Raw genomic sequence first — 22,050 nt, 5'->3', positions numbered from 1 at the left:
ATGTGCAGATAGCTTAATCCAGTCCAAAGAAGACTGGAACTTTGGGAGGACCTAACCAAGCTAGGTGAATGGGCAACATGTTGGCAGGCAGATGAAACTCAATCATGATAAATGCAATGGAATGTGTATGAAAGGATAGCATCTGAACTTACTCATATACTCTAAAGTTTCTAAATTAACCACATCAACCTAGCAATGGGACTTTGGTATCACTGTAGACAGCTCAATTAAAACTTCTGTTTCATGAATATCTATGGTCAAAAAAGCAAAGAAGACGTAGGCTGCATAAGGAATGGAAGAAAAAATATGGAAAATATTATCGTGACTTCATGTTAATTATCGGCACAGCACCCTCTAGAATATTGTGTACAATACTGATCACCCTATCTCAAAAAGGATATTGCAGAATTAGAGGATTGAGAAAAGGGCAGTAAGAATGATTGGGGGCATAGAAAAACTCTTGTGTAACAAAAGATTTAAAAGATTGGGATTGTTTACCTTACAAAGGAGATGAATAAGAGAGGATATAAAGAAAAGCGTGTAAAATAATGAATGGTACAGAGAAGATAGATTGGGAATTCTGTTCTTCCTGTGTCAGAACACAAGAATTGAAAGGTGGCAAATTCAAAACCAGTAAAAATATATTTTTTTTCACTTTATGTGTAATTAGGCTGTGGAGCTCATTGCCATAGGATGTGAAATATTTGCAAGATTCAAGGAAGGATTGGGTGATTATGGATAATAAGAATATCCAGAGTTATAATAGTTAATGCTAAAAGAAAATAATGCTATTTTCCTATGATTAATTAGGAAATTCTGATGAAAATATCTGTCCAAGGAAGATTGCAATTGACACATGCAGCAAGCAGTTCCAATTTTTATTCAAAATGTTGCTGATCTATCATGGCTTTTTTTTAATGTTCCCCAGGAACATGGGAATTAACATTTCAGATCAAACATAGCATAGTTCAGTGGACAGGACACTCGCTTAGGAGTCAGGAGCTTGGGTTCTTTCTAGGCTGTTCCACTGATTAGCTGTGTGACCTTGGGAAAGTCATTTCATCTCATCTCTTTCCCTTCCTACCCTTTGCCTGTCTTGTCTATTTAGACCACAGATTCTTGGGGAAAGGAAGTGCCTCTTATTAGGTGTTTGGAAAAGTGCCTAGAACAGTGTGACACCAATCTCACTCTAGGTGCTAGTGCATGGATCTGCAACCTTTGGCACGCGGCCCGTCAGGGTAAGCTCCCTGGCGGTCTGGGATGGTTTGTTTACCTGCAGCGTCCACAGTTTCAGCCAATTCCAGCTCCCACTGGTTCACCATTCCAGGCCAATAGGGGCTTCAGGAAGTGGCGGCCAGTACACCCCTCGGCCCATGCTGCTTCCACAGCTCTCATTGGCCTGGAGCAGCAAACCATGGCCAGCTGGAGCTGCGATCGGCCAATCCTGCAGACGCTGCAGGTAAACAAACCGTCCCGGACCGCATGCTGAAGGTTGCCGATCCCTGTGCTATTGTAATGTGACCTCCATAATACAGCTCTACATCTGATCAGTACTGGATCTGAGAAGAAAATTAATCAGTTTGCACCCTAAAGCAGGAGTCTGTGATTGCCCTTTTTTGTGAAGAGACAGGGAAATGGAAGCACAATAAGAAGACAGTGGGCTGGAGCTCCACTATATCGGATAAAAAAAGGAGGTCTACCTATCAAGACCTGACGTGCATACTTGCAGTGCACACCCAATCCAGTCTATTACAATCATTCTTACTCAGTTTTCGAGTAAGCACTGACTGGTTAAGGCTGCTACCGTGGCTTCCTGTTCACTTCCAAGTGCAATTGAAGGTGCTGATATTGATCTCAAAAGCCCAACGTGATTTAGGTCCTATTCCCATCTACTTGTGAGACCGTCCTCATTCCACAACTGCTGTCCTGGTAATTGAAGAAAACTGATGTATTCTCTTACTAGAGGTTGCCCTATTTGAATATCTGGTGGCTCTTAGCAGGAAGTTTTCAGTGGAAGTTTGACAAAGGAATCTGCTTTCCCCTTTTCCATTATATAGGTAGCTGGGTGGTCCAGTATTTGTCTTCTAGTTTGTTATATAGGGAATCTCTTATGCTTAATCTGTGCTACATTACATTTGGCTGGGTCTATTACCAGGATGGAAACAGTGATAGTATGATTACCATCAAATGCCCCACTATGCAAGTTATTCACCCCTGGATGCTGGTTGCAGCTGCCTCTGGGGCTGAATCTACTTCTGTAAACCTTTTGCAGTTTATTTTCCTCCTCCTGGTGGATAGGTCAATTCTGTCAATTTCACTATCACTTCCACACACCTATAACCGAACTCCGTGAATTCCCTGTTTGACATTTAAAGGGCCTCCAACATGGGCTGGGGGCAACTCCTCACACAAGATGTAGTAAAAGCTCATGGCCTGCATCTACAATGAAAAATATAAAAGGGGAGGTTATGGAATACAAGATTTTAAGTCTTATTAACCAGCGAATACATAAGGGATCTTGCAGTTGTATCCAGGAAATTAAAACCATGATATTTGTCCTTAGGTAGCTCATTTGCAGTAAATATGTCAAGGAGATTTTTCCACTACAAGAAAACACATTTACTCTGTCAATCTGTGTGTGTGTGTGTGTGTGTGTGTGTGTGTCTGTGTGTGTGCACACGCGCATGTAAGATCACATCCAACTGCAGAGTATAAACTATAAGGATGTCAAAAGATTTACAGTCTATGTGAACTTTCTAAAAAGGCATTTTTAATTGTGAAATGTTCTAAAAGGCACACACAAAAAGAAATAATTCAAACTAAACAGTGCTGAGGCAAGAGACTGAAACAAACCTCCATTTAAAATGAAGGCCTGATGTGGGAATTTTCTTAATCACAGGAAAACAAAGAGATGCAAAGTCACCAAGCTGAGACAAACTGAGGAGCCTTATGCCAATACAATAAAAGTTGCTTTCTCTGGCATGTTGGGAGAATGGGGGGTGCCGGTAAGTGAAAAATGGCAGTTAACAAAGAGGGAGGGAGTTTGAGTGCAGGAGGGTTTGCAGAGCTGGGGGTTGGAGCGCAGAAGGGTGTGTGGAACGTGGGCTCTGAGACCTGCAGTGACCTGTCCTGGCTGCTCCTAGGTGGAGGCACAGCAGGAGGTACTTCATGCTGTTTCCGCCTGCAGGTGCTGCCCCCGCAGCTCCCATTGGCTGTGGTTCCCAGCCAATTGGAGCTGCTGCTCAGCGGTCATGAGGGGAAGGGGGGAGCAGCTTGCAGAGCCGCCTGCTGTACCTCTACCTAGGAGCAGCCGGAGCCTGGGACAGGTCACCGCTTGCGGGGAGCTGCCCAAAGTGAGTGGCCTCTGGATCCGGCATCCTGCACCCGCTCCTCTGCCCCACATCCCCTCCCTCACCCAAACTCCCACCCAGAGCCCACACTCCACATCCCCTCCCACACTCCACACTCTGCAGGCCCCGCACCAACTGGACTATAAACTGGCATTTCAATGAAGATCAGAAATGCCGATTTATAGAGCTTTCCGGTTGGTGAAGTGCCAGATAAAACAGCTTTTACTGTACATTTCCCCAAACAGTTCCTTGTAGATCAATGGGCTTTTAAAGAGTGTTACCTATTGCCCAAAGAACTACTCAAGCCTCATGGAAATCTTTGTCTTGTTGGAGGGAAGGTACTAAATTAGAAACAAGATTGCTTGTGTATTTTTCTGTATTTCTCTGCCTCTGTTTTTTATTACAAAGAAATTTGTGAGACAAGGTGGGGGAGGTAATATCTTTTATTAGACTAACTTCTGTTGATGAGAGAGACAAGCTTTCAAACTACACAGAGCTCTTCTTCAGATCTGGGAAAGGTTCTCTGTGTATCCCAGCTAAATATAAGATCAAACAGTTTAGCATAAGTAGTTAGCAAATATTTTAAAGTATCACTCAAGGCAAAGTGGTGACTTTTAAAAAGGAAAATAGTAAAAGCAAATTCTCTGATGTGCGCTTTAATAACTGTCCATCATGAATAGTATTAGAGCTCTGAACATTCAACAATCCAGACTAATCTGCTACCGTTTGAGCTCTAGGACTAATGATATTATCTGGTAGCAGAAGAATGCATCCCAGAATAGTGAATGGGCCACTTGGTGTCACATGCTGGATCCAGTGAGTGGGCAGGAGAAGCCCAGCCCAGTGCACCACAGCCCGGCTTTCTCATTCCCTGGGGTCCCATGACAGGGTCTCTTTTTACTGTATTTGTTCACGATTTAGTACAATAGGGTCCTGGTCATGACTTGGGCTCCTAGGTGCAATGATGATAATGATAATAATATTAGTAATTTTCCAGGGCTTTACTAATGTATCTCCTTTATTTTCTGAAATCCAGAAATGAAGGACTCATGATATATTTTCTCTTCATTTTATTTTTTGGCACTGGAGCTGTTATGGCGAAACAAAAGGGTGCCGTGTACATATTAGCTGTATTAATCTTCTGCACTGATTTAACAACAAGAATCGAAAATGACAGACTATGAGAGGGAAAAAAGATTTTCTGAGGATACCAACAGTGCTGTAGGTTTCAAATCTTTCCAGTCCCTTTAGCTTGTGTATGAGGAGTAGAGGAAGAATATTAATCTCCTTCAAGTCTCAGGTATTGAAAAGGAAGAGAGAGTGTGCCAAGGAGATAATGCATCTGCTTCAGACACTCACAAGAGTTGTCACTTTAAATCAAAATAAATTCTAAGCCCAGTGTTAAACTCAAGCATTTTGGACAGTATTTAGCTGAGCTACCGATGTCCAGAAGGTGGCAAGTAGCTTTACCAAAGGCCAAATGAATGGGACTAAATCAACTCCCACCCATATACAACGAATACAGGTTTCAGAGTAGCAGCTGTGTTAGTCTGTATCCGCAAAAAGAAAAGGAGTACTTGAGACACCTTAGAGAATAACAAATTTATTTGAGTATAAGCTTTCGTGAGCTATAGCTCACTTCATCGGATACATGCAGTGGAAAATACAGTCGGGAGATTTTATATACACAGAGAACATGAAACAATGGGTGTTACTGTACACACTGTAACGAGAGTGATCACTTAAGGTGAGCTATTACCAGAAGGAGAGAAAAAAAAAAACCTTTTGTAGTGATAATCAAGGTGGGCCATTTCCAGCAGTTGACAAGAACCTGTGAGGAACAGTAGAGGGTGGAGGGGGGAAATAAACATGGGGAAATAGTTTTACTTTGTGTAATGACACATCCACTCCAGTCTTTATTCAAGCCTAATTTAATGGTGTCCAGTTTGCAAATTAATTCCAGTTCAACAGTCTCTCCTTGGAGTCTGTTTCTGAAGTTTTTTTGTTGAAGAATTGCGACTTTTAGGTCTGTAATCGAGTGACCAGAGAGATTGAAGTGTTCTCCAAATGGTTTTTGAATGTTATAATTCTTGATGTCTGATTTGTGTCCATTTATTCTTTTATGTAGAGACTGTCCAGTTTGACCAATGTAGATGGCAGAGGGGCATTGCTGGCACATGATGGCATATATCGCATTGGTAGATGTGCAGGTGAACGAGCCTCTGATAGTATGGCTGATGTGATTAGGCCTATGATGGTGTTCCCTGAATAGGTATGTGGACACAGTTGGCAACGGGCTTTGTTGCAAGGATAGGTTCCTGGGTTAGTGTTTTTGTTGTGTGGTGTGTGGTTGCTGGTCAGTATTTGCTTCAGGTTTGGGGGCTGTCTGTAATCAAGGACTGGCCTGTCTCCCAAGATCTGTGAAAGTGATGGGTCATCCTTCAGGATAGGTTGTAGATCCTTTCTGGGGATGAGAGCTGAGGAAGCGTTGTTCTAAGTCAGCCATAAAAATGTTGGCATACTGTGGGGCCATGCGCGTACCCATAGCAGTGCTGCTGATTTGAAGGTATACATTGTCCCCAAATGTGAAATAGTTATGGGTGAGGACAAAGTCACAAAGTTCAGCCACCAGGTTTGCCGTGACATTATCGGGGATACTGTTCCTGATGGCTTGTAGTCCATCTTTGTGTGGAATGTTGGTGTAGAGGGCTTAAAAGGTAAAATATCCATTACAATCTACATACCACACAGACTATGCTGACAGATTGTGCCACACATTCTCAAAAAAACTGCGGAACCACCTGATCAACATCCTATACAGCAAACAGGGAAAGACTAAGAATGAGCTCTTAAAACTGGATACTCTCATAAAAAAACAACCTTCCACACAAACTCCCTCGTGGCTGGACTTTACAAAAACTAGACAAGCCATTTACAACACACACTTTGCTTCTCTCTAAAAGAAAAAGGACACTAAACTATCTAAACTACTACATGCCACAAGGGGCCACAACAGTGGTTCCCTTAACCCACCCAGCAATATTGTTAATCTATCCAGCTATACTCTTAGGCCAGCAGAAGAATCTGTCCTATTTCGGGGCCTCTCCTTCTGCCCCTCCACTCCCACGAACATGATACAGTTCTGTGGTGATCTAGAATCCTATTTTCGACATCTCCAACTCAAGGAATATTTCCAACACACCTCTGAACAGCATACTAACACACAGAGACCTTCCTACCAACACTAAAAAAAGGATTCTGGGTGGACTCCTCCTGAAGGTCGAAACAACAGACTGGACTTCTACACAGAGTGCTTCCGCCGACATGCACGGGCTGAAATTGTGGTAAAGCAGCATCACTTGACCCATAACCTCAGCCATGCAGAATACAATGCCATCCACAGCCTCAGAAACAACTCTGACATCATAATCAAAAAGGCTGATAAAGGAGGTGCTGTCGTCATCATGAATAGGTCGGAATATGAACAAGAGGCTGCTGGGCAACTCTCCAACACCACTTTCTACAAGCCATTACCCTCTGATCCCACTGAGGGTTACCAAAAGAAACTACACCATCTGCTCAAGAAACTCCCTGAAAAAGCACAAGAACAAATCCGCACAGACACTCCCCTAGAATCCCGACCAGGAGTATTCTATCTGCTACCCAAGATCCATCAACCTGGAAATCCTGGGCGCTCCATCATCTCAGGCATTGGCACACTGACAGCAGGATTGTCTGGCTATGTAGACACCCTCCTCAGGCCCTACGCTACCAGCACTCCTAGCTATCTTCGAGACACCACTGACTTCCTGAGCAAACTACAATCCATCGGTGATCTTCCTGGAAACACCATCCTAACCACTATGGATGTAGAAGCCCTCTGGAAGTACCTCTGGGTACTCTTCCGGCTCTGTCAATCTGTTTCTTCACTTCAGCAGATGGGTATTGTAGTTGTAAGAATGCTTGATAGAGATCCTGTAGGTATTTATCTCTGTCTGAGGGGTTGGAGCAAATGCGGTTGTAACGTAGAGCTTGGCTGTAGACAATGGATCGTGTGGCGTGGATGAAAGCTGGAGGCATGTAGGTAAGTATAGAGGTCAGTAGGTTTCCGGTATAGGGTGGTGTTTATGTGACGATCGCTCATTAGCACTGTAGTGTCCAGGAAGTGGATCTCTTGTGTGGACTGGTCCAGGCTGAGGTTGATGGTGGGATGGAAATTGTTGAAATCATGGTGGAATTCCTCAAGGGCTTCTTTTCCATGGGTCCAGATGATGAAGATGTCATCAATGTAGCGCAAGTAGAATAGGGGCACTGTATTTTCCACTGCATGCATTCGATGAAGTGAGCTGTAGCTCACGAAAGCTTATGCTCAAATAAATTTGTTAGTCTCTAAAAATGCCACAAGTACTCCTGTTCTTTTTACAAAGAATACAATAAGGCAGATGGGCACAAACAGCAAGACTATCCAATAGGTATTTCCACCTACCCTTATTGTTTGACATGTACCCTTTTTCATCAATGACCACAGTTTCTAGTACCTTCCCCTTTCTTTCTGTTCTTCCTCAATAATGAATCAGAAACAAACTAAAAGACTAAGCTTAATAGCAGAGTTTAAAAAAAAACTAACACTGTATTGATTTTGCAAATCATAGGATCATAGAATCATAGGATTGGTAGGGACCTCAAAGGTCTTCTAGTCCAGTCCCCTGCACTCAAGGCAGGACATAAAATAAAAGCATCATGTTTGCTATGCAGCTTTTTAATGGGCTCAGACAGACCGCATTTCAGTAAGGTACTTAAGGATAAGAATAGACTCATTAGATTTTGTTTTGTTTTTTGTTTCAAACCAGTGTGTCTTTAAAAGTCAGTTTAATTTGATCTGGGACTGTGGTATTAACCATAGTTGTGTGGTTATTTCAGGACATCAATACAGGACAGAATTAATGTTTTCTAGATGCTCTAATTATATATTTCTACACTTTAACAGGTTTAGATTTCTTTTAAATTGAACCTAAATTTAGGATGACCAGATAGCAAGTGTGAAAAATTAGGATGAGGTGAGAGGTAATAGGCACCTTGTGATGGGGTGTCTGACCCCCCACTGGCTCTGATAGGGTTAAAACCCAGCTTGGAGGGTTGCAAGGAAATAGGGTGGTGGCTGCAGCCAAGTAGGGCAGCAGCGAGATCAGCCATTCAGGGTCCAGCTGGCCCATATAAAACAGAGCTGCAGGCCAGAGCAAGGGAGTCTGCTGCAGGAAGCTCCAGGGAGGGGACCAGCTTCCTGGAGGGCTGCAGAGACTACCACTGTGAACAGGGCTGTTAGGGCTTTCAGGCCCAAGGGCCTGGAAAGAGGGTGAAGGAGACAGAGGCAGGAACCGAAGGTGCTGGAGCTGTGGGGAAATGGCCTAGGGAATTGAGACAGACTGGTAGAGAAAGAAAGGAGGGGCAGTGGGAAGCTGTTGTTTACAGGTTCCATGGGCTGGGACGTAGAGTAGTGGGTGGGCCTGGGTTCCCCCCACACTCATTGCTGAAGAAGCGGCCAGGCTATGGACTACCAAGCTGCTGTGAGGAGCAGCTAGACTGTTGCAGAAGGAGTCCCCCAGATTGTGACATGGCTGGAGGGCTGTGCCATGAAACAGAGGCAGTGAGACTGGAACTGCAGTGGATCTGCTGGAAGAGATAAGGATGGGAGAGCCACCACCACCGGAAGGCACACCCATGGACCAGAGCTAATTCCCAAAATGGCCAGAAGAGGGCGCCAGTGTGCTGAGCGACCCCATGACACACCTGCCAATGCTCCGAATATAGGGACTGTCCCAATAAAATTGGGACTTCCAATCAGCCTACCACAACTAAGGATTTCTCTGATTTATAAATCAGTTTTCGGGATAATTATATCATCTCTGTAATGCATTTTGCCATAAATTAGTGTCACATACTTTCAGCCTTCACTTCAGTTTAATGTAGTGTTTGGAATATACATCTACACAACCCTTTGTGGATGGCAGTGCAACAACATAAGCCTGCTTTGGTGACTGTGGTAATCTGAAGGATGTCCTAACCTCTTTGTCAGTTCCACACATTGCAAAAGATAATCAATTTCTGATCTCCATTTCTCAAGTTTTCTGCTTATAGAAAGTTCTGCCCTCATGCACTTCGCTGAAGTTCCCATGGCAACTGCATCTCTTCTGTTTGTGTCTGGTTAGGTTTTTGATCTGATGCAGTAACAGCTGGCGGTCATCCTGCAGGCTAAATTAAATAAAGCATTCATTGATTTTACTGGCCTTATAATCTCTCAGTCTCTTGCTCACCTCCTCACCACACATTTATAAAAAAGCATTGTAGTAAGAGTCTGCTACATAATCCATGCTTCGTTGCTTACATCTGATGATCCTCATATGCCACAGTGTAAGGAGTTATTGGTGTTGCTGAGATAGAAGTGCCTGTTGCAAGTGGAACTGTATCTGGAACCAACTGGTATCTCAGCAGGGAACAAGGACTTGGAAAGATGTAGCCAGCAAGCAGATCAACGCACTTACTAGTGAATGGATGATTTTCAGCCTCTGCTGAATGTTGAATTATTTTATTAGCTGTTAGCCCAGGATATGTACACCATTTTGGATACAATAAGAATTATCTTCTGCCTCTGAACCTTCAGCCAATACCCAGACCAAAATTATTTTGAAGTTCAAGTAATGCAAATTGATGTAAAAAACTTCCCATATGTAATTTGTGTGCTGCCACTTCACATAGAATCCTGGCCAAGATTTTGAAGCAGGTATTATGGGAAAAGATATTCTTGTGGTGTATCCAGCTCAATTAGAAGTAGGAAGTATCACAAATTAACAAGCAGGAGAGTGGGGTGGGGGGAGAGAAAACCTTTTGAAGTGATAAACACCCATTTTTTCATGGTCTGTGTGTATAAAAAATCCTCACTGCATTTTCCACTTTATGCATCCAATGAAGTGAGCTGCAGCTCACGAAAGCTTATGCTCAAATAAATTGGTTAGTCTCTAAGGTGCCACAAGTACTCCTGTTCTTTTTGTGAATACAGACTAACACGGCTGCTACTCTGAAACCTAAAATTAACATTGGTTCTTCCAAGTTTTCAAGCTCAGTTCTCAAGAAGCAAGTTGATGAGATTTACTTATACGCTGCCGAGGGAGAATACAGCCCAAGCAGTGCACGTAGTTAAAATCTAAGGACCATCCAAACGTGGGTGCTTAACTACACTTTGTTGCTATTTTTAAATAGAGCCATGTAAAATGGTCATGCCAAAAACCATTACCACTCAAAACCTATTTTGTTTTGTGTTTTCAAACTTAAAACTCATTTCACTTTTGCCAAAAGATTCAAAAAAGTTTGGTACATTTTCTGAGTGGACTTTGGCTAGTTTTAAGAGAAGTGTGGCTACTCTATACTTCTACATCAAAAGAATCATGCAAAATTCATAATTTTGGTGTGAAACCATAGAAAACTTGATGGTTTTGACTATGTTTCACTTTGAATTGCAAAAGAATCCCAAAAGGTCAAAGGATGAGAATCCACAAGGGTTAACAATGAAGCAAATTTTTGCACACATCCTCATAAAATGTTTAACACAGTAAAAATTTGAATCCCACTGGATTCTCAGGTGAGTTTCTGAGAACACCATTGTGCCTTGAGCAGATGTTCTCCTGGAGAAGAGAAACTCTGGCCAAAATGGCCAAGGACCTTGAGATCTGCAAGCCAAAGAAAGTTTGAATGTCTCTAATTCAAAGCCACCTATACAACACATAAGCCTTGGTTCTTCAGATATGTGGATGATACAAATTCCAGATGTCTTCAATACTTTGCTGTGATGTCTCTATATCAGCATTGTACAGCACTCTCTACTCAACCTCTGCCCTCCCTTTCTCTTTCCCCTTTCAACTCTGAGACAGAGGCATACCGAATGAACAGTATAGGAAAAATTATTCACAGATCCACACTTTGAACATTTATGAATGAGTTCATTTATTTATGAGCTAGACGTTCTGTCTGTAGCTTCTGACACATCTGTGCAAATGGATCAGCATGAAGTGTAATGTGATAAGAAACACCACTGTTAAATGCCCAAGATAACCCAGAGAGGATGAGTAATAAATGCCATATCGAGGTATGTCAGCAAGTCAGTATTTTGTACAATTACTATAACATTATAAAAGTTGGAACTTTTTTCAAATGTAAAGGACTCTCATTTCAGTTTCACCCACTAGCCCCCACTGAATGTGTAGCTATTACCCAAATAATAGCTGACACAATATTTTTTTCTCTTACTCTATACAGCATTTCTAGAGAGTATCAGTCTTGAAAGTTTCATGCCTGATTCTATGTCATCATTATATTTTTTCTCATATCCTCAACTCAAATTTGAAAAACCAGTGGGACAGTCAGCCAAGCTTGTTGAGTATTTCATAATTCTCTTGCCCCAGAAATGTCATGGTCTTATGGGGAGATGGAATTCTTGACCTTGTTTTCCACAAATTAAAGGAGAATCTCTATTAGTTATTATATTAGGTACTACACTGATGGGTGCCAAATAAAATCCTAACATATCTAGACACATAGTATCAGGTCTTATTCTCTGCAGGCTTCATATACTAGAGGACAGGGCTTAAAGTCTCTTGGGGCCTGGGACTTCAGCCCTGCGGGGTGCTCCAGGACTCCGTTGGGCTTGAAAATATTTATCAGAGCTCTGCTCTGAACAGCTCTGGCTTAATTTAAGCCCTGCTCAAGGGCAACATCAGAGCACACACTTGAGAAGGTTTGACATTCTGTGGTAGAGAGAGCAAGTTTGTGCATTCCAGACACCATACAAGTAGCTGAGCAGACCAGTTTGTACACATTATTGTAACTATGCAAATTACTGACACTGTACAATAGCGGTTAGCCTGGCCTCTGACCTCTGCCTGACATTTGTGTATGTACATGTGCATATTTTATGCAAGTCATCATGTCCTTGCCCTTTTGAAAATCCAAGGCAACATGTCATCAAAAAGTTACACCTCGCTGTTATAGTTATTGTGTGTTAGTTAAATAGAACTTAACAATTCCCCCCATTTTTTAGTTTGAACTATTTTTTAGAATATATGGGATTTTTTCAAACGTAAGTTTATTCCTAAAAATATATTAGTCCATATTTATCCTATACTAAACAGTTTGTTAAAATCTAAATTAAATATATATACAAACACTTTATGACTGCTCTCAACCAACTAATCAAGGAAGACATCTAACACTGAGTTTAATACGTAGGTACTTCAGAACATGAGCAAACATTGATTTTGTTATTATTATCAGTTTTTTATAGTATTTCTGCTTAAAAAGCTTTATCATCCAAAGGGTTGACGTATATCAGCCAGCAGTGTCTCAAATGATCCCACGCAGTGTTTAAAAATCAGCACTCCTCCTTTAAATATTAATAATATTAATATTTACAACAAAGTCAAACCTTAGGGTAGGCACAGTTTAAAAAACTGTTTGTGGCCTTTACTCTTACGCACTGATTAGTTACCACAGCAATACAAATAATATTTTTGTGACCAAACAGAGTAAAGTTTACTTTAAAAAATGACTTGCCAAAGGAAGAGACTTGTTTGAAACAGCAAAGCTTCCTAGGCACTAAACTAAACACCTGTGTATTAAGCCCCTCAGTTAAGTATTTAATTTAGATTTTTAACATATTTCATTCAGGATAAATATGTACTAATATATATTTTAGGAATAAACTTCTAAAAAACTTCTTTTAGGAATACATTTCTAAAAAATAGTTGTTCAAACTAAATAAAAAGCCGGGGGAGGTTGTTAGTGCTATTTAATGAGCACACGATAATGTTTATAGTGAAATGCAACTTTTTGATGACATGTTGGCTTGGATTTTTAAAAAGTATATATATTATGCAAGTCATCATGTCCTTGACCTTTCGAAAATTATATATAATATAAAATCAGTGCAGAGGCCAGAGACCAGGCTAACAGCTTTTGTAAAAGCAAAGATTTGGGGTGAGAGTTGGAAAATCGCTTGAGGGAATGGCAACAGAAAGCATTTCTGCCAGTTTTGAAGGAACAGCAGATTAGATTACTTATTGGGTGTTATCTTCTTCTTAGGTTTCATTGGCTGCTCTTAGGATTGCCAACCCTCCAGGATTGGCCTGGAGTCTCCAGGAATTAAAGATTATGTCATGTGATCAAATCTCCAGGAATACATCCAACCAAAATTGGCAACCCTAGCTGCTCTCCATCAATCCAGAGAAGTATTTGAGTTTTTTTCCCCTCCTGCTTAAATTAATTTTGCAAAATACAATATGGAGGAGGAGGAAACCACACGTGGTCAATGCAAGCAATCATTTGAAACTGTGGTTGCATGCAGTACTGGTAATATCTCACTAACAGACAAAACATATCAAGGCCTTGAGGTTGTATTATAATGCATGTGGTGGGCTGCTATGTCCATGGAGAGCCACTTTGACTTCAGTGATTCAATGGCACCCCATAAAGATGGACTGCTGCTCTTATACAGAGGGCCACTGAAATCAGGGACTCAGCAGTCCACCTGCATGGATCATTATACTGGATCAAGATGATGCTCAGTCTACTCTGGAATATTCCTACTGAGCCAAAACCTCAGGTCTTTATACAGCTTTCACTCAGTCATTACTTAGGTGAAATTTCCAATGAAGTCACTAAGTGCAAAGTAAAAATGGAGTAGTGACTCAAGGTTTTGGCCTTCTATTAGTACTAGAGCACTACATTCATAATACTGCAGAACAGTACTATAAAAGGCATATGCTGTCCCCAAATAAACCCTTGCAGCCAAGTGTAGCACTGTGGGTATGGCTCACCTTAATTTTCCTAATTGGGCATCAATAAGTTCACTTTGCAGGATCTGGCAAGGAGAAGACAACACTGAGACAGATAGTCTGTATTGTTATGTTCACACTTTTTAAACACTACAGTAGATTTTGTACAAAGTATGCCTTGTGAGGTATCATTTGAAAACTCATAATCTGCTGAACATTATTGTATTGGTAATATGTTTGACATGTTCCAAGTCTAGGCAGCTTCAAACCAGTTCCCCAGAGACAAAAGGCTAAGCAGCACCTCAGCTAGGTGTCAGCATAATCAAATAAACTATCACCTGGTTACATGACCATTCTTTGGCAGTAAGAAGGGTTTAAGCAAGAAATGTACATTTTGGCAACGGAACAGATGGAAGTTCTTGTTCCACAGACTTCCGGTCACCTGAACCCCAACTGGAGATGATTCTCAAAGAAGGGAAACACACTCCCCAGATCAACCTCTTCCCTCCCATTCTCTCTGCCCACAACATCCACAACACCTGAAGGACAAGAAAAGAAGCATAGGACTGGGGGAAGGGTCCTGGCTGAAAGCCATCCAGAAACTAAGACAGCAAAATCATTTAGTCAGAGAGACATTTTGCTCTGAATTCTCTTTAGCTTGTTAAGTTGGTTGCATTTTTACTTTTTATTTTCTTGTAACCAAATTCTAACTTTTGTGCCTCATTACTTGCAATCACTTAAAATCTATCTGTCTGGAGTTAATAAACTTGTTCTATTGTTTTATCGAAGCCAGTGTGTTTGCCCTGAAATGTTTTGGGAACTCCATTTGAGATAACAAGGTTTGTGCATACTATTTTCTACTGCTAAAATGACAGATTTTATATGAGCTTGTATTGTCCAGGAGGGTATAGGACAGCACAAGATGTGCATTTCTGGGGGAAAGACTGGGAATTTGCTGGTGTCGCTCTGCAAGGGTTGCAGGCTGATGCACTATAGCTGGGGTTAATTTACATGCTAAAGGCTGTGTGGGAGCAGGCCAGGAGTAGTTGATTTCACAGAGAAGCAATGTAAAACCACCTCAGGTTGGAGAACTGAGGGGACACAGCTGCCCAACAGTCCAGACTGTACCCTGGGTACTGTCACACACACACAGGAACAAAATAGCATGTCCCCTTTAGTAAGGTCTCAGGGAAGGAGCAACTGAAACAACAGTTCATGAAACCCTCACCTCAGGACCCTGGTTCAAAGCTCCCAAACTGAAAGTCCACAAAACAAAGTCTCTGACTAAGTGTGATCAGGCTGGTCTCCTGGAGCCTGAGACAGAACGTGTACACCCATTACAGACTTCATGACGTGTAGGCCCCTCTTCCTTGTTCAGCTTTCTGTTCCTGTTTAAATAGCCCAGTCCCAAGGTGGTCAGGGTCTTACTGATTATACCTATGCTGTCTTGCTTGTAGGTGCCATCCTGTCTTTTAAAGGCCCAATGCAGGCCTTCATAAGTACCATAAAGCACAATTGTACTAGCATTCTGCCAATCCTTACAGAACTTTGCACCAGATTCTACACAGGCAAGTTACAATGCAAGAAAGCAGAGATGTTACTCCTAACTCTAAGGCTGCAAATCATGCATAGTCTATACTACAGAACACACTGTGTGGAATTATTATTGATCATGGCCAGAGGTGAAAGTGGGCTGGTACAGTGTACCGGTAAGAAGTGGCTGCCGGTACCAGCCCATACAGAGCCCACATTAAAGCGCTGCTGTGGCAGCACTTTAATGTCAATGCCCCCTGGGCCTCTGACGGGGTGGGCAAAATGGGAAAATGCCCCGGGGCCCGGCAATTTAAAAGGGTCCGGGGCTCGCCGCTGCTGCCACTGTTACCACAGCAGCGGCCAGAGCCCCAGGCCCTTTAAATTGCTGCCAGAGCCCCTGGCAGCACAGGCCAGGCAGAATGGAAGGGCTGGCTGGGGTAGGCTGACCCCCAACCCCGCCCCTTCCGCCTGAGGCTGGGCCCCCATAACAGTAAGAGTTTTATCTTACTTTCACCCCTGATCATGGCCTAAAAACCTAAGGACATCCACAAAGGACAGAACTCTCAATGGAGTATTGCCAACCCATATGCTATTCATTGTACTAGCAGCCCTCCCCAAAAATATTACAAATACAATTGCACTATGCCAGTTTCTCTCATGTGGGATGAGCTGAGCTGCAATGGCTGCTTCCACATCCAGTCCTATTCTTGCACCTCCTCTATTCTTGTCATATTTTCTGTGATTTGCCTTCCTCCCGAGAGACTACAGCACTCAGCATCCATTAAGGCTCTGTAGAACTTAGTCCCAAAGGGACTTCCAGAGTTCTTCAAATTTAGGCAATCTCTGAGTCCTATTCACAATAAGAAAGAAGGTGGAATACCCTTTTAAATGGATTACATCAGCAGTTATTGCTCTTAGAATGAGGTCAATGGGGAATGAATTGTGACACCACCGTTCACTTCACTGGCAGTCTGTCTGTGGGTTTGTTCTTTTATTAATAGCTATTTCTTTACATCTCTGTCACCTTGGTCTCTGTGTGTGTTTCTTTAGTATACATAATCCACAGCTGTGTAAATCTAATGTGGGGTAAACATACTTTAAAAACACTATGCCACAACCTTTCATAAATACTGACCTTGTGGTCTAGAAATGTCATGGCCAAAGATTAATAGATATAATATATTTATTTCTCCCATTTGAAAAAAAAACACAATCAAATATCATAACTGCAATTTGTGCATATATTAAAGGTGCATTGTAATTTACAAGAGATGATAATATTTATCCCAGTCAAAGGGGAAGATGTAAAAAAGCATGAGTAACTTAGACCCCTCGTTATAAATCTGTTATGAACACAAAGTGTGTTTATGAATATCTTTCCTTGAGCATCAGACACATCTGACGTCTCCTTCTGCTGAAGAAGCTGTAGTTGATTTCTTTCTGTAAATTTCTTTCTAAATGTGTAATATAGTGATCAGAGCAGATCAATAGTTGGAAAACCTGACTTCTATTCCCTACTCATCATTAAAGTTTAGTGTGCAGTGTATTAGGATTTATAAGTAGTAGTAATGGACAGTGATATAAAGAGAAATATTCATTCACATGGGGGCAGGGCACTCTTATTTTTTCCAAAATATTTCCACTAACTTCTAATAAGAGAGACATTATAAAAGAGAGGTCCTCATATACCACTGGGAATTTACTTTGTGCTTTAAAAACATAGGCCCCAGTCCTATAATGGGATCCGCACAAATGGACCTTTGTGTAACCCACATGCTTTATACTACAGCATTTGATTTTGTTTCTTCAAGTGAGGGGAAGTGAAGCAGTGGGGAGGAGACATCGATCTTAGTTGGATATTCTGTGTCTTTGCACACATGCAGAGGGCAAGGTAAGTCAGCTAGAAAGACACAGAGACTTCCAGAACTCAGTGTGGTAGTTACCAGCCATGCTCAGTAGTTGTTCTGAGGCTGTAAAAGAAGTTTTTGTTGTGGACAATCCACCTGGCAGTTGTATCCTAGTCACCCTCTGAGAGCCGAGTCAGTGAGAGAAAATGGGGGAGGAGGGGAGGAGGGTTTGGGGGAAAGTTTATAAATAACAGAGTTAAAAACAGCCCTGTGTGGATTCAGTGGCTGATCGACACAGGACCAAGAACTGTGTCTGTTGTGAGAGCTGCTTCTCAGTCCCTGTATCACTTTGGATACAGGCTACAGACTTCTGTTCCACCAGCAACTGGGTGGATCAGTTAGTTATTAACTCAAGGGCTGAACTGCTGCTGGTTCTAGAGATCCCCAGGTTGTTTGTTTGCTGACATGGTTCTGAAGCCTTTGCAAGGACTGAGACGCTGCCATCTCAAGCTCTGAAGAGGCTGGATGACATGCGCTACATACTAAGGTCACACTATAAAGACTGAGAAATCATCTCAGAGAAGATCAGTGGAGAATGTGTCTTGATATATTTCTGCTAAAGTATAGAAAATGTTATGCTTAAAATATATCTTTGAATAGATATAACAGAAATCAAAGGGGGAAAGTCTGTGTAGAGCACACCAGTAGATTTAATAGCTTTTGTTAAAATGTTATTCCTAGTATTCCAAATACTATTTACAATGTGTTTTGTGCTCATTAAATGTTGTTTTACTAAGGCCTAAGTCTACACTAGAAAATTGGGTTGGCATAATTACATTGGTCATGGGTGTAAAAAGTCCATACCCCTCAGTGTCATAGTTCAGCTAACTTAAGTCTCCATGCAGACAGTGCTAGGTGGACAGAATAATGTCAGCCCAGCTACCACCTCTCAAGGAGGTGAATTACCTACACCGACAGGACAATCCCTCCTCTTGGAATAGGTAGAGTCTGTGCTGAAGCTGTGCTACTGTAGCGTTTTAAGTGTAGACAAGCCCTATGAAAATGTATGGAATCCTCTCTTTGAAAGTGACTGGGAACTATTAAAATCCATTTATTGGGGTTTTATATATAATACCCCTGAGGCTTAACTATGTGTAATGCTTTCTGAAAAGACAGAACTCTGGCCCGGGCTTCAGCAAAGGTGCAGGAAGAATGGTGTGATAGACAGAAATATACAGAACATTGCCTGAGCACATCTACCCTTATGTACTTGCACACTTATGGACTCATATCAAAGTGAGCGAGGCTCCACAGAGGGCTTAAAGGGATCATCTCCTGATTCTAAATGGAGGATCAGGGTCACAGCTTGAACACATTCCTTCCCCAAATGGCTTACACACTAAATAAAATCAGACACATACATACACATATAGATCAGATCCTCAGGTGGTGTAAATTGATGTAGCTTGCCTGAAAACAGTTAATCTACGCTGTATCACAACAGACCCCCTTGGGACTGTCACCTGATGTGCTGAGATTACCTCTGAGCCCATTTTCCCTGCCAGCTTGGGACTCCAGAACCCTACCTTCTTGACCCAGACAGACAAGCCTACTGCAACACAGACTCAGGTCTGGTCCATGACCCCAAAGCTGCAGACTTTAACCAAAAACTGGTCAGCACATCACCTATCTCCAGTGCCTAGACAGCCAATGAGATCCAAACTCCTAATAAATAGGTTTTACTCGTATAAAGCTTATACAGGGTAAACTCATAAATTGTCCTCCCTGTATAACACTCAGAGAAATATGCACAGCTGTTTGCTCCCCCAGGTATTAATCACTTATTCTGTATTTATTAATGAACAAAAGTGATTTTATTAAGAATAAAAAGTAGGATTGAAGTGGTTTCAAGTAATAAGAAACAGAACAAAGTAAGTCACCGAGCAAAATAAAGCAAAAACACGCAAGTTTAAGCCTGATACATTAAGAAACTGATTACAGGTAATATCTCACCCTCAGAGATGTTCCTACAAACTTCTTTCACAGATTAGACTTCTTCCTAGTCTGGGCCCAATCCTTTCCCTGGTATAGTCCTTGTTTGTTCCAGCCGACACCTTAGGTGGAAAGTGGGGGTGTTCTCATGATTGGCAGCTTTCTTTGTTCTGTTCCACCCCCCTTTTATAGCTTTGGCACAAAGCGGGAATCTTTTGTCTCTCTGGGTCCGCACCCCTCCTTCTAAATGGAAAAGCACCAGGTTTAAGATGGATTCCAGTATCAGGTGACATGTTCACATGTCCTGTGAGATCCCAGCCTCCATTCTTTCAGGGCTGGCCCGCATGCACTCAGGAAGGTTTGCAAGTAAACAGACCATTTACAACCAATTGTCCTAGTTAATGGGAACCATCAAGCTTCCAAACCACCATTAATGGCCCACACTTTGCAAAAAATACAATAGGACCTCAGAGTTATACTTCATATTCCTAATTTCAGATACAAGAATGATACATTCATTCAAAGAGGACGAACGCACTCAGTAGATTATAAGCTTTGTAATGATACCTTAGAAGAGACCTTTTGCATAAAGCATATTCCAGTTACATTATAGTCACACTCATAAGCATATTTCCATAAAACATAAGGTGTGCAACATCATACTTGCTCACCTAGACACTGGATAATAACTCAAGAGTATTCAGGGATCTAGAGAATAATTATGAGATGAAAAGAAGGTGGAATTTAGGAAGGGATTTGAAAGAGAAATATGGAGGTGATTGATGGGTGTGGACAGGAAGTCTGTCCCAATTGTAGAGAGCAGTAGGCCACAAGATGGGGGCCATGAGAGGGAAATGGAAACGAATGCAACAGAGAGGTGGGGGAAGTAGGATGAGGGCAGACAGCAAGAGGGGGAGTAAGTGGAAATGAGACAAAATTCCTAACATTATGGTTTGGGGGCTTTTTCCATCACCTATAAAATACATCATATATGAGGGTTGAGGGGTTGATTTTTTTAAATTTATTTTATACACCTAACGTAAAACATTTATGTTAACTGTAAACTGCCTCTGTACATTCTCTGAGACAGACTCACTTGGGTCCTAAAGGGCTTTGACGTGGGTGTGTCTTTTTGAGGTTATACAGAAAGGATGAGTTTTTGTTGTTTGAAGTCCCCTATTTGTGCAGATTTTTCATTTCCGAAGATTTATGTTTGACAGGATTATATGGAACTCCATATGAAAATCTGACCAGCAGTTAACTCCCTCCCATTCCCAATTTTTAGATTTTGACCAGATTTAGCCTTTAAATTGCCTGATCAGAGTCTGTCCAAGATCTGCAGTTCTATGTCTTCCCAAATCTAGTTATGTTCTATGGTTAATCAGATACTCATCTGCATAATTCACCCAGTTGACTGATAAAATTCTGTCAACTTGATATCGCCATAATAGTCTTACTGGCACTAAGCCTTAGAATAAATCTAGCTAGTGGAATTTTGCTGTAGTCTTTCCTATAGGCCTTTGCATTTGCTTATTTCAATTTTTTTGCATGCTCTCCTTGGCAAGACTTCCTGTTCACTCTCATTCAGTGAATCAGAGTGACTGTTGGAAAGGCACACATGTAGTTTAAAATCTACAGTGTGATGCTTTTGCTGGGAACAGATCAGGAATGCTCTTCAGAACTCCTGTAAAAAGTTAGCAAGCAATCTATTTAGAAATGCGTTAGATTTTTTTTTTTTGTTTAAATGACTGGTAAATAAGCTGTGCTGAATGGAATGTATATTCTTGTTTTTGTGTCTTTTTGTAACTTAAGGTTTTGCCTAGAGGGATTCTCTATGTTTTGAATCTGATTACCCTGTAAGGTATTTACCATCCTGATTTTACAGAGGTGATTCTTTTACTTTTTCTTTAATTAAAAGTCTTCTTTTAAGATCCTGATTGCTTTGTCATTGTTCTTAAGATCCAAGGGTTTAGGTCTGTATTCATCTATGTAAATTGGTGAGGGCTTTTATCAAGCCTTCCCCAGGAAAGGGAGTGTATGCTTGGGGGGGATATTTTGGGGGGAAGACTCCTCCAAGTGGGCTCTTTCCCTGTTCCTTGTTTAACATGCTTGGTGGTGGCAGGATAGGGTTCAAGGACAAGGCAAAGTTTGTACCTTGAGGAAGTTTTTAACCTAAGCTGGTAAGAATAAGCTTAGGGTGTCTTTCATGTAGGTCCCCGCATCTGTACGCTAGAGTTCAGAGTGGGGAAGGAACCTTGACACGGCTAAATGCAGTGCCTTGCATGGTGCCAAGTATCAGAGGGGTAGCGGTGTTAGTCTGGCTCAGTAATCCTGTTTTTCCTTCTTTTTCTGTTTATAGTCTCCAAAACATAAACCTACCTATACTATGAACTCGGCAGCAGCTGGAGTTCATGATTTTGTAGACACATCTAAGATACGTAATGAAAAAGATAAAGGTTCATGATAGATTGCATAGCTCGCCAACAATTTGACATTTTAAACTCCATC

Source organism: Caretta caretta, chromosome 6 (genome assembly GCF_965140235.1).
Source record: "Caretta caretta isolate rCarCar2 chromosome 6, rCarCar1.hap1, whole genome shotgun sequence".
Lineage (NCBI taxonomy): Eukaryota > Metazoa > Chordata > Testudines > Cheloniidae > Caretta > Caretta caretta.
This window is presented reverse-complemented; position numbering follows the sequence as displayed.